General features: G+C 39.4%; 1 protein-coding gene across 1 annotated transcript in view; it reads right to left on the bottom strand.

Annotated features, from left to right (window-relative positions):
- LOC106088678 (kinesin-like protein unc-104) overlaps positions 1–16064 on the bottom strand; it is a 149887-nt gene extending 133823 nt beyond the window's left edge. The window contains exon 1 of the mRNA XM_059370510.1: positions 15420–16064. The gene's annotated coding sequence lies outside the window, so the exon portion shown is untranslated. The remainder of the gene's footprint in view (positions 1–15419) is intronic.
- Between the last annotated feature and the right edge of the window lie 590 nt (positions 16065–16654).

Below are 16654 nucleotides of genomic sequence, written 5' to 3'. Positions count from 1 at the left end.
CTTAGAGAGAGTATATCAAGCTAGGCAAGAAAAGCTTTTTTTTTGAGTTATCTCCGTATTGAATGCCTATCATCGCTGCTTGTGTTGATATGCATAAAGCTTGTATGTGTTAGTCTGTTGTTGCTCGTATCCTATCGTACATACTCCGTTATGCTGTTAGGCTAACAAGCATTGGTAGTCATGACTAGAGGCGACAACAGTTTTATTTTGAAAAAGAAGAAGAACAATTACCATTGTGTGTAGGCAATGGGCCAGTAGTCATTTCATCCTTCCTTCCATCTCCTTTCGATGGCTGTGTTTTGCGTAAAGGATTTAAGTATACAGCCTAGCTCATACAAATCGGGCAAACAAATGAACAAACAACCTTACACATATGTTTTTTTATTGTTATTGCTTTGGAAAAGGCTTTTATTTTTATAAATTCCAAAACGAAAGGAGTCTAAAAATTGGGAAAACGCTACAAAATGGCAGTAATTTCGGCTGGTTTGAAAAGCATGGAATACGAATCTGAAATCGGTTTTTGGGGGATAGGCTCTGGATCCCCAGAGGGCCACAAACCCGCTGTTCATGGGAACTGCTCCCACCTCAGCAATATGGGTATAAAATGAAAGGTATTAACGAGTAGATTACGAATATAAAAAAATTTCAAAAATTGGGCGATTTTTTTTTTGAAAAAATTTTTTTTCTTTAGAGAACTTTTAGGGCTTAATATTTTCTTCATATCTATAGTAATCTACTTCTTTGTACCTTTCATTTGATACCCATATTGCTTGCCTACACAGATAAAAATCCGTTTCAATCACGCAACTAATTGATCCAATTAATTTCATAATTGAAACTTTTCAATCACTGCTTCACATCACCGGTTTTGAAGAAGAAATGGAAAAATTTTTCAAATAAAAAAATTGCCTATTCAATTAAAAAAATGATTGAATATTTTGAAATTTTCAATTATACAGTATTTATACCTACCACCATAGGATGCGCGATTACTAATCTAGTCATTCCGTTTGCAACACCTCGAAATATTCGTCTAAGACCCCATAAAGTATATATATTCTTGATCGTCTCGACGTTCCGAGTCGATCTAGCCATGTCCGTCCGTCCGACCGAGATAGCGGTCGAACGCATAAAGCTAACCGGTTGAAATTTTGCACAGATACTTAATATTGATGTGGGTCATTGGGGATGGCAAACGGGCCATATCGGTTCAGATTTAGGTATAGCTCTCATATAAACCGATCTCCCGATTTGACTTTTTGAGTCCCTGGAAACCACAATTTTTGCACGATTTGGCTGAAATTTAGCATGTAGTGCTCTGTTATAACTTACAACCACTGTGCCAAGTTCGGTCCGAATCGGTCTATACCGTTATATAGCTCCCATATAAACCGATCTCCCGATTTGACTTCTTGAGCCCCTGAAAGCCGCAATTTTCGTTTGATTTAGCTAAAATTTTGCATGTAGTGTTCTGTTATGACTTCCAACCACTGTGCCAAGTACGGTCCAAATCAGTCTATAACCTATATAGCTCCCATGTAAACCGATCTCCCGATTTGACTTCTTGAGCCCTTACAAGCCTCATTTTTGTCCGATTTGGCTGAAATTTTTGCATGCGGTGTTCTGTTACGACTTTCAACAACTGTGCCAAATACGCTCCAAATCGGTCTATAACCTGATATAGCTCCCATGTAAACCGGTCTTTTGATCATACTTGTTCGGTTCCTCCGTAAGTCCTTACCGAGCCTAATATTTAGACAGTTCTTCCCGAGCCCAATTTTAGATTCGCTAATACCTTTCATTTGATACCTATATTGGCTAGGTTGTAGGACATCCCCTAAGGGGGGTTTTGGCCCCTAGGAGGCTCTAGGAGCCTTTGCCTCAAAAACGGACTCCAGATTCGTATTCCTGGGGTTGGACGTTTTTATCGACTTTTTTTATGTCTTGGCTTAAATGGGGTTCAAAATTCTCAAGACCCAGTAAATCCTTCCCGAGCCTTATTTTTAGACAGTTCTTCTTGAGCCCAATTTTAGACTCGCTGATACCTTTCATTTGATACCTATGTTGGCTAGGTTGTAGCACTTCCTCCAAGGTGGGTTTTGGCCCCATGGGGGCTCTAGAGGCATTTGACCCAAAAATGGACTCCAAATTCGTATTCCTAGAGTCAAAATTAGGGGTGGGTGCAAAAAAATTATAAAATTGGGTGTGCACCCTATAAAGTGAATTTTCACCTTAATTTAAGCGAAACCGAAACTGGAAAGATTTTCAAGCTTCGAGCGAAGCGCTTGAGAGAAATATACTTCTATCGGTCGTGGAATCATAGATCCTGTCTTTGGCAGACCATATCAATTTCAAAATCGATTTCATACGAGACTTGTTGAGTACCCAGATCCAAGATCTCTGCCACTTGGGTCGGATGTGTACACAGTGAACTAGGTGTAAGTCAAGTAAGATCGGCGAGACAGTTAAATAAGTGGCGTATATCGTGTAACCCCTGATCACAAGTAGGACACAATTCAGTGTTTATCCCAGACCAATGGGAATTGAGACGGCAGCAACTGCCGCAATGAATTTGAGCCTAAACAACTCTGGTTCGTGTTGGGTACCTAACCAGCCTGAATGCTACAAGACGAGTATGTTCCCCCAGAACGGTATTAACGTGAAAACCTTCTACCACTTTCGCTACCGTATGCTCATGAATGTCTAATAATGTCTAATAATAATAACAAGCTGCTTGATCTCACTTTGGATCAAGAAGATCCAAGCGTGCACCTCGGCAGTGTTTAAAACGGCTCATCAGTCTTTACTTACAACATTTTATTGTATCCCCGCACAAGAAAGAGCCTTTTTCCAGACGATGTTGGTCTAAACGAGATTCAAGGAGACAGCCTACTGCATACTAGGAATGGAATGTCATTTATAAACACCGGATCTTGCCCCTTACCCTACCTTAATTTAAAAAAAAACGCCAGATCTCAGAGATTGCTTGTGAAATATGTTACCCGATTTCGCTGGGATTTGAAAGGGAGATTTGTATTAAGACTGGCGAAATTCAACCTAAATATGATCCAGATCGGACATCGGGAAGGGGCGGATCCTTCCCACATACCTAAATTTTCAAAAACGCATCAATTTAAGCGAAATTTTGCATGCCACTTCATAGTACCCCAAAAACACGAAAAAGTTTTAAATTTTTGGGTCAAATAACGTAGGGGGACGCCCCATCCCAAAACCCAACCGGGGAGGACATGTTTAGCAATTGCGAAAATATGGGATCAAATAAAAGGTATTTTAGAGTAGAGTACGAATTTTGTATACAAATTTCGCCCAAAGGGTTCTGGCGAGTCCTCCGACCCCAAAAACCCCCCAACAGGACTCCTTCACTTCTTTGGGCAATATGGGTATCAAATGAAAGGTACTTAAAAGTACAGTACAAATCTGACATTAATATATAAGGTATATGATAGTAGAAAACGAATTTGATACACAATTTTGAGGCCCCTAAACTCCTTCTAAACCAATGACAATTGGGGCTCAAATAAAAGAAATTTGAGAATAGAGCACAATGCTGATATTTTTCAAGGTAAAGAACGTGGGTGGCCGCCCCATCCTACATACCCCTCAAACTTGCCATATTTGTGGATTATGGCAAAAAGGGGCTCAAATATTATTTTTGGAAGTAGATTATGACTCTGATATCCACTTTCGGGGTAAACCCAAGAGAATGAAGTAGATCTAAATTTCAAAATTCAATGGGCGGACCTTCCCCTTACCCTATATTCAAAAACGCCAGATCTCGGAACTGGTTGGGACGATTTAAGCGAAATTTGGTTTGTTTTTAATAAATCAAAAACAGAAATTTGGTATCCTTATTCTGGGGGAGGAGGCCGCCCCACCGCCACATGTAAATATAGACAAATAATGACAATATGGGACTCAAATGAAAGATATTTCGGACTACCACGAGGCTGATATATCGAGGTCCACCTCACTTACAAAAATACCCCTATACCGGACATATTTACCGACCACAGCAATATAAGGCTCAAATGAAGGTATTTGCGAGTAGAGCATCAATATGATATCCATAATGGGGCCAAACACCCCCAAACAGAACTTATTTCCTGATAGTGCCAGTATAAGGCTTAGATAATATAAGAGAGTGAAAGAAGGCGCAGCGGAGCGGGCCTTATCCATCTGATAATAAAATAAGATGACAAATATATACATGGTGTTGGCTATCCGAAGTTCCGCACGGCCGAACTTAATACAATTTTACTTGTTTAGTAATCGGTTTTTGCTTATAGGCAAAAATTTAAGAAAATTCCTTCATTTAAGTCGGTATAGTCTTCGAATTTTCATACACATCTCGCGCCATATAGGTATAAAAACAGAACGTAAATATTGTTATTGTAATAAAAAATATGACGTTAGTCTGTGTTTTTAGCCTCTATGGATTTCTTTTCCCTAGGGAGGGTCTTTTGGGTGGAAAGGTTGGTTTATTTCTTGGCGCTTCATTCGCTCTTCATGAATGGATGGATAGATGGCTGGTTCGTTGGTTGTTTGGATTTCGGAATATACCTACTTGGATATCTAAATACTCGGCGGCATTTGTTATTGTTGTTGTTGCTGATGGAGCTTGCCGTTTTTGTTGTTGTTGCTGCCTTTTTGAAATTGTGCAGGATGACTCATTCGCAACCAACACGCACTTTTTGCTCTAACACGAATACAAACGAACACGCACACACGAATGCAAATAACATTTGTACCCATACACATAGGGGATGGAGATGGGTGGGTGGGTGGCAAGGCAACTCAGACAGACGGACGAACATAGAATGTAAAACTATTTTTGTTGCTCTTTTTTTCTTTGGTTTTCTTTGCCAATAGTTTGATGATGGTTTCTTGTATGATTTTTCATTTTATTTAAGAAGCTTTGTACAAAACAAAAACCCTTGTTATCCTTTTGTGAGTGCGAATGGGAGAGCAATGTGCAAGTGTATTATTATATACTGTATGTATGAATGTAAGCGTGTGTTGGTATTTGTATTGACATGAATATCTAATGTGCATGAGTAACTTAGTAGCAGTATTGCCAACATGGGGTTTTTAAACAAATTTTTGATCTAGACGTATTGGTTAAATTTTGGCACAGGGATATCTTTAATAGACTTGAAAAGCTGGTGTAAACTTTGTAGCATGTTGAAGGCTTGAACAAGCGTGTCTGAAGGACATACTTCGGAACCAAACCAAAGGCTAGGAACAAACCACAAGGCAAACTGCGGCCACCATGGTGATTTATCGAAGTATTTTAGAAGGCTCTTAAAACTCAACAGCACCAGAGGAGAAGGAAATCTATACAGCTAAGCTAAGAAAGTACAATCACGAGTTAAAAAAGACTCAGAATAGGGCTCAGTTTTTGATATTAAGCATCATCGAAATGGGGATTGGTTGACGCAAATGAACTTGGAATGTGTGGCACTATGGTCTTCTACGGTGTGTTATGTGCACTATCGAAAAAATCTTTTTTTTAGTCCGTTAAGTTCGTATGTGGGATCAACTTCCGGCTTACCTGTTCCCAGCCAACCATAAATGAAAAAGACAAATTCTGGGAATTTGTTGCCTTGCGTTTCGCCGTTCGGCCTCGGCTATAAAAAGCAGATACCTTATCATTCTGTGTTTTTAACACCTCGAAATATGCGTCTGAGACCCCATAAAGTATATATATTCTTGATCGTCAGGTCATTTTAAGTCGATCTAGCCATTTCCGTCCATCCGTTTGTCTGTCGAAAGCACGCTAACGTTTCACAAAATGTGAACCCTATCGGATGAAAATTGCGCCCTCTATGGGCGCAAAGTATCTCATAGGACTGATTCAGTGCCAAATCGCTTAGTTTTGTTTAATTTTGCAAAAAATTTAACTTTGCCGATAGTATCTATCGCAAAAATATCAATCAATATTCAGACAAGAAATAAAATATCGATAGTGCCATCGATATTTTGCCAACTCTAGCAGCGATTTCCATTCACAGTAACGTGCCGGTCTTGATCATCACATAAGAAGCACGGCCTAATGACGCCGCATGCCCATGAACCGCAACAAATCGTAATATTTTTGGAGTGCAATGATGAATCATGGAGTACGTGTGGATTTCTGTCTGACCAATAATGCATATTTTGCTAAATGCTAGGAAGATTATGACGACCATAAATTGGACGTAACGCTCTTAGGGCCTGAACTGGGAATGAGGAGCGTCGTGTTGAAAAATGCAACTCTGCAAACAATTGATAAAAAAGCAACTCGGAAAAGTAAAACAATTTTTAACATATTTTTGTTTGTTTCTCTTTCGTTACGACCTCAATGATCGGAGATTTTCTTTGCAAATGGAAAAGGAAAGGCAGAGATTGCAACACACACCAACCACTATGGGACGCGTTTTCAACCATATTAGGTGTGATGGCTTCAAGGGCCGTACGTTGGTATGTTGTATTTGAATCGTATTTATTGCGAAAACGCCTCCATGATACAAATACCACATTACCCACGCTCGACAACCCTGTCTATTACCTGTACTTTTACCAATGCATGTGTTTTCGGGAATTGACTGATTTTTTGTCTGCGACAATTACACTACTTCCACGGTGCTCATGATTCTGTCATTTGTTGGAAGTTGGCTTTGAACGCTAGACAACGGCAACGGCTCTCGCTGTTGCTCTGTGTGCCCAGGTTCGAATCCTGACCGGGCTCTGCCAAATTTTTTAACTTTGTCGACTCAAAACACCTCTTGACGTGGGGCAACAAAGAATGACGCTAGCTTTCAAGCGTCAAAGTTGAAATTTTTTTAGCTTGTGATATTTATGTCCAAAGTTGCATTTTAACAACGCGACGCTCAAAACCAAGCGCAACGCGCTCATTCTCTTTTGGCCTGTAACATTGAGGCCACTGACTCCGAATTTCTGTAGTAACTTTTAATAAATTCGACTCGTTGTTGGCTCATATATCTTTCCATCATGAAATGGCAAACCTTATTGAAGAGAAGAAATAACAAAAGAGCGGCGAAAAAATGAAGTCGTATGATGTTCCAATCGGTCTACTTTTATAGCGTCCCTGTTGAAAAACCCTTTACATTGGTCGGAGCTTGCCAAAAAAGTGTATCTCAGTCAAGAATCCTTTGAGCCATATAAAGTTCCGTTTCGAAAAGTACCTAGATAATGTACCACTTAACTTTTTAGGTAACCTCACTATGTAAACCTTCTAAGCGCCTAAGCAACTGTAAACCCACTGTCGCAAAATATGCCCAAATTTTCCTGTCATTATCAAAAACTTTAACATTGCTCCACAGTGTAATCATCCATGCAAAAATATAACAGAACTTTTTTTTTTTCATTTCCGAATATCTATTTTCATGAAAATAATTTAACTGTGGCAACTCTGTATATATGCGAGAATAGCAATGACACTTGGCATATAAATGTGCCAGGATATTTAAGTTCTTGTTTTTTTCATGTGTATTTCTATATCTATCTATACATATATGGTTTTTTACATGTGTATGTGCATGCATAACTGTATTGGCATCTGTGTAAGTCCTAAGTATTTGATTTCATTTTAGTACTGGGAGGGATTATTTTCATTATTTGTTTTATTTAAATTTATTGCTTATTTTCGTTTATTTTATTACCACAGTCATCAACAAACATAACAAACATACACTACAGAGAGACCCTCAAACACATATGCACACAGTTACTCTTCAAACACACACACACACACAAATACCCAAGCACAGACAAATGAGCAAACGAAATGAACTTGCAAATAATCCAACATTCATTTACACTACCCCCCTTTGGAGAGTACATAGTGACTGCCACCTACCTACAAGTTGTGTTTTTTATGTTAATTTAACATGAGAGCATCGCTAAATCGTTATAATTACAGTAGTCCAATTTATTATATCGCTTTGCAATAAAATGTGGAAGGGAGTAAGAGAGAGAGATGGTGAGAGGTAGAGAGATAATTAGAGGATTTAAGAGGATTTTATATTGTTTGGTGACATGTTTGGGGGGGGGAGACACATATGTATTAAAGCATTGTAACAGCAGGGCAAAAAAGTATTCCAGAAAAAAATATGCAAAGATTAGTAAAGTTTAAAAAATTACTGCAACAAAGGCTAAACAAAATTTGATTTAAATGTAAGATTTTTTTAATGTTCCATGTACTATTTTCTGATAGCCACTAGACTTTTTTTCAACTTGGCCTTAGATTACCATTCATATACCGATTTCATTCACAATAGGAAAGTTTCTGGTGGAAATGAAAATAGTACCTAAGTAGATGGTATAGGACTTCCTCTCGCTATGAAATCTCGATTGGGTATCCTGGCTTCTCAGTTCATAAAGAATCTACCTTTCCTATACTTTTGAGGTAAAAACCTTCCTTACGACATACTCGTATAGGATCATGGGGCGGTCGGAAGTGTCAATATGGAGACTTCAAGTGAGTAACGGGCAATGAACTAAAATCTACGCAAATGCAAATTTGCCCATCAACATGAGTGCTTTCCGATTGAAGTGATGATAGGGGACCTCCTCTGTATATCCGAGTTCGAACGGCGATAAAAAGGTTTCCTCTTCATATATTTTTGGAGTTAACATAGAGTTCTTGCACAGAGGTATATTTGAGTGTAATATAGAAAAAAGTGAAGCATGGTTCAAATCGGTCTATAACCTGATATAGCTCCCATATAAACCGATCTCCCAATTTAACTTCTTGAGGCTTCAGAGGTCGCAATTATTACCAGATTTGTTTGAAATTTCTCTTACGAGCCTCAACAACTACCGCAAGTATGGCCCAAATCGTTCTATTAGGTGATATAGGTCTCATATAAACCGATCTCCGACTTAACATCTTGGCCGAAATTTTGCACAATGACTCCTGCTATGACTCTCAAAAGCTCTGCCGAAGTATGGTTCAAATGGTATAAAAACGGATATAGTACCCATATAAATCAATCTCTTGATTTGAGTTCCTAAGCCTGCAGAAGGCGTTTCCTTTAACTTACAATTTTATCCCTGAATTATGTTTTCCGGTTTACTGATTTCCGGCGTTTATAAGTTTTGGTGTTTTCAGGGGACTTTAGTAAAATTTTCCGGCAAACATTTTTGTAGAATATTTTGATATGCTAGAATCCCAATATAAAGGACTTTTTTAATCCTGTTTCCAAAAAGGGGTCGACAAGTTTTTTTTTCAAAAGAATCCAAAATATACAAATAGTGCAAGTTCATGCAGCTGAAATCTAACTTCTTTGATCCAGGACACTTCACTGAAGAACTTTGAAAAAGAATTAGCTCGGCCCCAGTCGGCCTTTTTTAGATCCACTGTGCAGAAAATTTCAATTTTGACAGTTGTTGCTTCCCATTTAAAACTAACGGCACACACAATATATTTATGTCTGTTACACCTTTCGTTGGAAAATAAGCTTTCAGTTATGTCTTCTTTTAGTTTTTGGGGTAAAATATGTAGCATTTCATTTTCGAATTTTGCATTTTTGTCCACCGTTGCACCACTGTGCCGCATGCCGCAGAGCGACATCTCTTTGGGGAGAAATGTTTTTATAGGGTGATTTTTTTGAGGTTAGGATTTTCATGCATTAGTATTTGACAGATCACGTGGGATTTCAGACATGGTGTCAAACAGAAAGATGCTCAGTATGCTTTGACATTTCATCATGAATAGACTTACTAACGAGCAACGCTTGCAAATCATTGAATTTTATTACCAAAATCAGTGTTCGGTTCGAAATGTGTTCATTCACCGTTCAGCGATAGCTGCCATACCATTTTTTCAAATAGCATAGTACCTCACAAATGTCGGCAGCATTAGGAGGGGAAAATCACGGCTAAACATTTTTTTCTGATGTCCTAGCCAGAATTTGGCGGAGATGCTTACCTCTGCGCTGCGGTGGCCTCAAAAAATCCCAAATTCAGACCTGTAAAAGGATACAGCAAATGCTGCGACAGGATTTCTGCTCGATACTTATGACAATCAGCTCATGGAGTAGACGAACGTTTTTCGAAACACAAGTATCTTAAAATTTTAAATATGATTGAGGCCAATTCCGTGACATACGGTTTAATGTACCGGATAGACCCATTAAAATCCTTGGTGTTGTTGTTGTAACATTTTGTTGTGTTCCATCTTTCAACAGCTTGGTTCTTTGAATATCCAGATGCAGGAACTCTGCAATTAAGGTGGAATGCGTCCAATGAGATCTGGGTCTGAGTCAAGTGGGTCTTGCTGGGCAGTTAAAAAGGTGACGTGTGGTCCCTAGTCACAATCGGTACATACATCTTGCACGATGGCATCAATCCTTGCTCTGTAAGAGTTAAGTCGGATGCATCTGCCGGATCATAATTGAGCCAGAACTACAGTGGTTTGTCGGGTGAGGTCAATTTCTTCAGGTGCAATGGGAGGCGGTCGTTCTCCAAGCACCACAATCAACCAGTAGCTATTCACCGCATTTGCTGCCTTGTCTGCATGAATGTTGTTTAGACTCGCTTTATATGCCGTTGATATAGAGGTGCACTCTTGTAGCGCTGAATCTCAGATCATGTAGATCTAGAGCGAGAGGACGGTGAATACTTATCCACAAGTTCAAAAGCCCTGTGATAACAGCCCAGAAGGTATTGCCTGCACAATATGTAGGTCTTCGCACGTGTAAGATCTTTGACTTCTGATGGAGGAGAGAAATGAGGAGACAGCTCGTCGCAGTTCGAAGAGCGGCATATTGCCAGATCTGAATATTATTGAATATTGTAGTTGTTGTTGTTGTTGTAACTTCATCGGACACCTCATCGGCCAGAGTCTTAGGCTCAGTATTTGTTCGTAAATATTTTGCTCTTACTCTCCTCAAAATTTTACTAGTCGATGTCAGTGAAGTGTAACAAGTGCATGTAGGGGGTGCATCTAGACGCAATCTGGCAACAATACAGTAATAAAGCCATACTGACTAAGTTGCAAGGTTCTATGTCAACGAAGTCAGAAGACTTGAACTCTGCCGTACGGCTAAATATAACCTTAAATATCGCGTTCTCCCTCTACGATCCAGGATTACTCCCGCCCAAGGGCTGCTGTGCCTACCAAAATTTCGGCTACAACAACGTCGAATATTGCGGTGCCAATACCGGAAAATGCATTTGTTTCGACGAAATTGTCTCATGACTGACTTCATGAGACGACAGAACATCGGGGAAACGAAACTGATTAAGACCTTGAGCTAGGCTACACTGTGCTGCATAAAGAGCGCACACGTTCTTGATGCACCATTCTCCTGCACTTAACGTAAGTGAACCCTATTTGGAATCTAAAGGGTATTAATCAAGCATAGAACTGCCGAGATAGAGCTATACAACGTGTATATGAGAACCATACTGGCTGGAATTCTGGACTTCGGTTTGTTTGGTTTTCATAGTCATTACGCGAGAAGCTCAACTGTGGATCGATCCCACGTCCACAGGTTACGGATAGTGGAATGCTTCGTATACAGAGTAACTGCAAATGCAGTCGGGGACAATCAGCAATATCGAGTAGAGATTTTGTGATGGGCCGGGCGGCACCGGCTCTTACTTAAATATTGAGTGCCTATGATGCTCGATATGACAAGGCGAGTTTTTTGGCGCCTCTAAATAGCCAATGGCCAAAACGGTCCTATGAACTGAAACGAGCTTGCTCACCTATAGGAGTTTGACGAGTATCGCTACCTCCGCATACAAATATGGCTGCAACAACAACAACTAATAATTGGTAGTCTTGTCCCTCGTCATATGCCTGCCAGTATTCGTCTGTTGTCATAAAACATCTATTACCTTTCAATGCCGCCTAGATAATAACCAAAGGAGCATAGCTTTGTGCAGAGCAGATTGTTGAGTTTAAGTTTTGCCGATGAATGAGGATGCCCCACAAGAATTTTGGGTGTTTACAGCATTTCGTCAAACATCTCCATTGTTCCACCCGATGCATGGAGTTGCATGGTTGTATTTCCAATCTTGCTCATCGGAATATGTGACTCCTCCAACCTCTTTTGGCAATATACCGAACAGCAACACCCCAGCCCTAATATTGCCGGGCCAGTGCCGGGAAGTGTATCATTCTTGCAATTGAATGGCAACGGTCTCCGTGGCAAGATTGACGAGATAGTAGATTTTATAAGTCAGAATAACACATTGGTTGCAACGATCCCCCAGACAAAGCTGACCAACGCCTGCACAGTTATCACGGATATAATCTGCTACATTATGATCCCTGTACGTGTTGCTAAGAGAAAATTGAGCACCAGCCGTTTGAATACCCCAGGTTCGGTCTGATTTCCCGACTAAAGTGATTCTCGAACGAGCGTAAAGGAATTTGTACCTGAGAATCTGAATGAATCTATAATTAGTACTTAAATGTTGACGACTTATCTAAAGAGTATAACCACAGGACTGATTTTCCCCAAAAAGAGAGCTTGTCAAGTATCGCTACCCCCTCATAGAAGTATATGGCTACAAAAACAAAAACTTTCATTTCATTAAGCATCTCAAGAGTTGTAGAGCGAGAGATCTGACCATTATAATCCTGATCAAGATGCTAAGCCTATCTTTATATTCTCTTATTGCACCTAATGTCCGGAAAATGGGTAGACTTATCCCTCTATTGACGCCAGCGTAGCGCAGAGATAAGCATACTGTTCGAACTAGGCTATAAAAAGGAGGCCCCTTGTCATTGAGCTTAAATTGGAATCCGACGGCACTCATTTATATATATGAGAATTTTGCTTTGGTTCCTTAATAGGATATTCATGGACATCATGCATTTTGCATCCCTGGAAAGGACCCGATCAAGGGAAAGCCATACAGATCGATTTCCTTTTTCACTCTCCTGAGCCTTATTGGAGAACTGTCATTTTCTAAGCTTCAGCATTGATTCCCTTTACTGCATAGACCAAATCATCTAAGGGGCTGGGTCAAGAAGACATTTCTACACTGATGGGGAAGAATTTGATGTACCGGTTGATGTGTACCTGACCAAGGCTTTCAAGCGCATAGCAACAACTAGGATTTCACAAACTTCAAAGTACGGTGACAACAACAACAAGAGTTCCGTAAGACATTACCGCACATATAAACCGAAGTCTCAACCGGATCAAGCCTTAGTTACGTTTGATTTATCAAATTCTTTCAAAAAGTTTAGCAATGCCACACTGCTTTGGGGACATCGCCAAAATATTCCCTCATTCGATACCGAAAGGTTGGATCGTTATCTTCTTGTAAAGTTGTCGCTGTGTGTGAAATTTGGGTATATGAAGAAGAATTCCTGTAAAGTTAAACAAGGTTTATTCCATTCCAAGGTGGGCTGAGCTTGTATTGGTTGCCCAAAAAGTAATTGCGGATTTTTCATATAGTCGGCGTTGACAAATTTTTTCGCAGCTTGTGACTCTGTAATTGCAATCTTTCTTCTGTCAGTTATCAGCTGTTACTTTTAGCTTGCTTTAGAAAAAAGTGTAGTATATTTGATTAAAGTTCATTCTAAGTTTTATTTAAAATGCATTTACTTTCTTTTAAAAAATCCGCAATTACTTTTTGGGCAACCCAATATATACGGACGATCGCACATGACCTGAGGACCCGACCTTGATGACATCTGCTATAGGTTGTAGGTTTGCCTTAAAGAGTTTACCACTGGTTTGCCTGAAATATGAATATGTGAACCCAAATCTTTAACCCTAGTGTGAGAGTCAACGGTGTATCGAGTCCGAGCAGCTATCCCAAAGTATTAGGTGCTACATTGCACACACTTTACAAATCTTCCCCCCATGAAAATTTGTAATAAACTCAAATTCGAAACAAGATATTATGGGAGCAAGCAAAGAAAACTCGTTGACTACAAAGACAACTGCAACATCTATTTGTAGATAAGTTAAGCATGGGTGAAGTTACCAGCACAAATGAGGGAATGTTTACACCGGGCATTTAGCGTCACAGACTTCACAGGCCTCAGTGGCTGTAAAGACTTAACAAATAATTGATAAATTTCTTGATATGTCATTGTTGTTGTAGCCACATTGCATGTGGCGATCCTTGCCAAATTCCTAAAGATGAGTAAGCTCATTCCGGTCCATAGGGCTGCGGGAACGTGATGGTCATTGGCCTTGTCATATCGAGCATCGTAGGCACTCAGTATTTAGGCAAGAGCCGGTGCCGCCCGGCCTCTCGCTGAGACTCTCCACTCGATACCGCGGATTGTCCGCAACTGAAGTTTCAGCTACTCCGTATACGAAGCATCCCACTATCCGCAACCTGTAGACGCGCCCTGTAGCTCTCAGCTGAGCTTCTCGTGATAACTATGACCACTACACAGATCGGAGCTCAAAGTTCCAGACTGAGTGGTGTTCATAGTTATCCCATGTCGGATGATAGGTCATTCTTTCTTAAAGGTGTGTCAGGCTTTTTTGATTCAAAACATTCCTTGTTTTGTAAATTTGTTTAAAAGATGAAGGCCAATGGAGCTCAAGGGTTAACATGTCCAACTATGACGATGAACACCTTGGTTCGAATCCTGGCCAGAACATCAGATAACACTTATTAGAAAGTTTGCCCTTGTGCAAATTTGCATAGTGTTCAAAGATGTATCTAAGCAATTGCCATATTTGTATACCCAATCATAAGATATAATAGAGGAAAGAACATTGAAATGTACAACCGCAATAGAACTACAATTAGTACAACAACAACAAAATGAGGCATTAAAGAAAAAACACCATTTTCTCTTCGTCTAGCAATATATTTAATTTCAAGTTCAGTACAAAGACATCAAAAGTCAAGAATTGAACTCATCATATTAGTCATCTTTCAACGACATTCCCCGCAAACACAATGAGCTAAACAATCACGCCGATGATTACGATGATGGTGAAGATAATGACGAGAGATGATAATAATCATGATGGTAATGGTAATGCTAAAGGCGATAATGACGTTGTCACAACGGCAATATGACAAAACAAAACGCTTCCGAAATAACAAAGAAATAACCATAAATTTCTAAATGAAATATGCCCAAATGAATTTGGAATAAAGCAAAAGTTAACAACGTAGACAAGCAACGAACGAGTCCTTAGTAGTTCTCTTATGTATGGATACCGGATACCATCCACAGCTATAAAGGTTCGTGCCCTCCCCACAGTGCCTCTTTCCGTTGCAGGGTCAAAAGCTGGAGTGAGTGAAAGAGAACAAAGATGCCTAAGTGGAATGTGGAATATGTAACAGCTCCAGCAAAGGAAAATTGATTTTTCACACAAAGACGAGTAGTAAAGAAAGAAAAAACTTTTTCAAAGAAATTTTTTAACAAAAATAAGGCAAAATTTCAATTACAGACTTACCTTTAATATATAGAAAATATTAAATTCCTTGTTTTAGCTTTTTTTCATGCACTGCAAGCCGTTTTTTAACTGGGATTCTATGGGATTTGTGTTAGTGGTAGAGAGATAGTAGCAAAACTATTTTGTAATCTTAAATTTTCACTTTCAGCTTTTGGGGCTTCTATTGGTTTCTTTGGTTGTTTCTTCACTTTAGAAAAATAGCCCCTTTTGTCATAGGTTTCATTGACATTCCTTAATTTACTTTTTGCACTTTATTTTGGTTTTATTTTTTTTTTTAAATATTTTAATAACTTTTTGTGTGAAAACGTTTCTCTGCTTTTTTCGCAACCGTTACCGTAGACCGTTTTCAACAACGCAGTTCTAAGTTCTGTCGAAAATTATTCATATCCTTTCGCTTGTGTGCCTGCGAAGTAAATGTGTATGTGCGCCTTGTGGAACTCAAGAAAATTCACGATTTTCTTCTAGTTTTACAACAAAGCGGGGGGATTGTAACAAGTGCGTATGTCACTGGTGGGCTGGTTGGCTCTGCCTCCTTCCTCCCTTTAACATTCACACACAACTGCTCGTTACTTGTGTCCAATAATGCGCAAGTCCTTTAAGAAAACAACATTGGAATATGAGTAGGCACCAAACCCATGGAAGAACTTTAAACAGCTGATTTATGTTTATGTTTTTGTTTTCAATACGAATCAGGTTGCCATATGCACTTCTTGGTTGCAAAGTATTACCAGATCGATGGGTCAATAAAATGCCAGAGTGTGGCTGATATACTTCAATGAAGCAGCGTTTGGCGGCGCTGGCAAAATATTTTCGTGGCTAATTTCTTTATATAAAAGATTTTGAAACAAAAAGACTTGCTGATTTTAGTCTGTAGGACATTCCCCTATAACTTATGAAACAATTATAACGTTGTTGATGTTGTTGCAAGACGGATCTAAAAAGGTGGTCTCACGCGAACAGCTGTTAGCAGCCGGCCAGGTTTGACGGCATTCAAATGTCAGATTTTTGTTTGCATTCTCTTTGTTATTATCTTCTTTCTCGCAGATTCTCTGCACATGTACGCACACGTATACACACACCATCACAAATTTCTTTTTGTATGTGGGCAAAACGTCGATCAGCTTGATGACAAGATGACAGATTGCAGATTTGTGGTTGTTGTACAAATGAGACCACTTTTAATTGTTTTGCCATAGTATTGGTAAAAACAAAGGTCTCTCGATTACCGTTAACAA

Source organism: Stomoxys calcitrans, chromosome 5 (assembly GCF_963082655.1).
Source record: "Stomoxys calcitrans chromosome 5, idStoCalc2.1, whole genome shotgun sequence".
In the NCBI taxonomy this organism is placed as follows: Eukaryota; Metazoa; Arthropoda; class Insecta; order Diptera; family Muscidae; genus Stomoxys; species Stomoxys calcitrans.
Note: the sequence above shows the minus strand (reverse complement) of the source record. Positions and strands in the feature narration are given on the sequence as shown.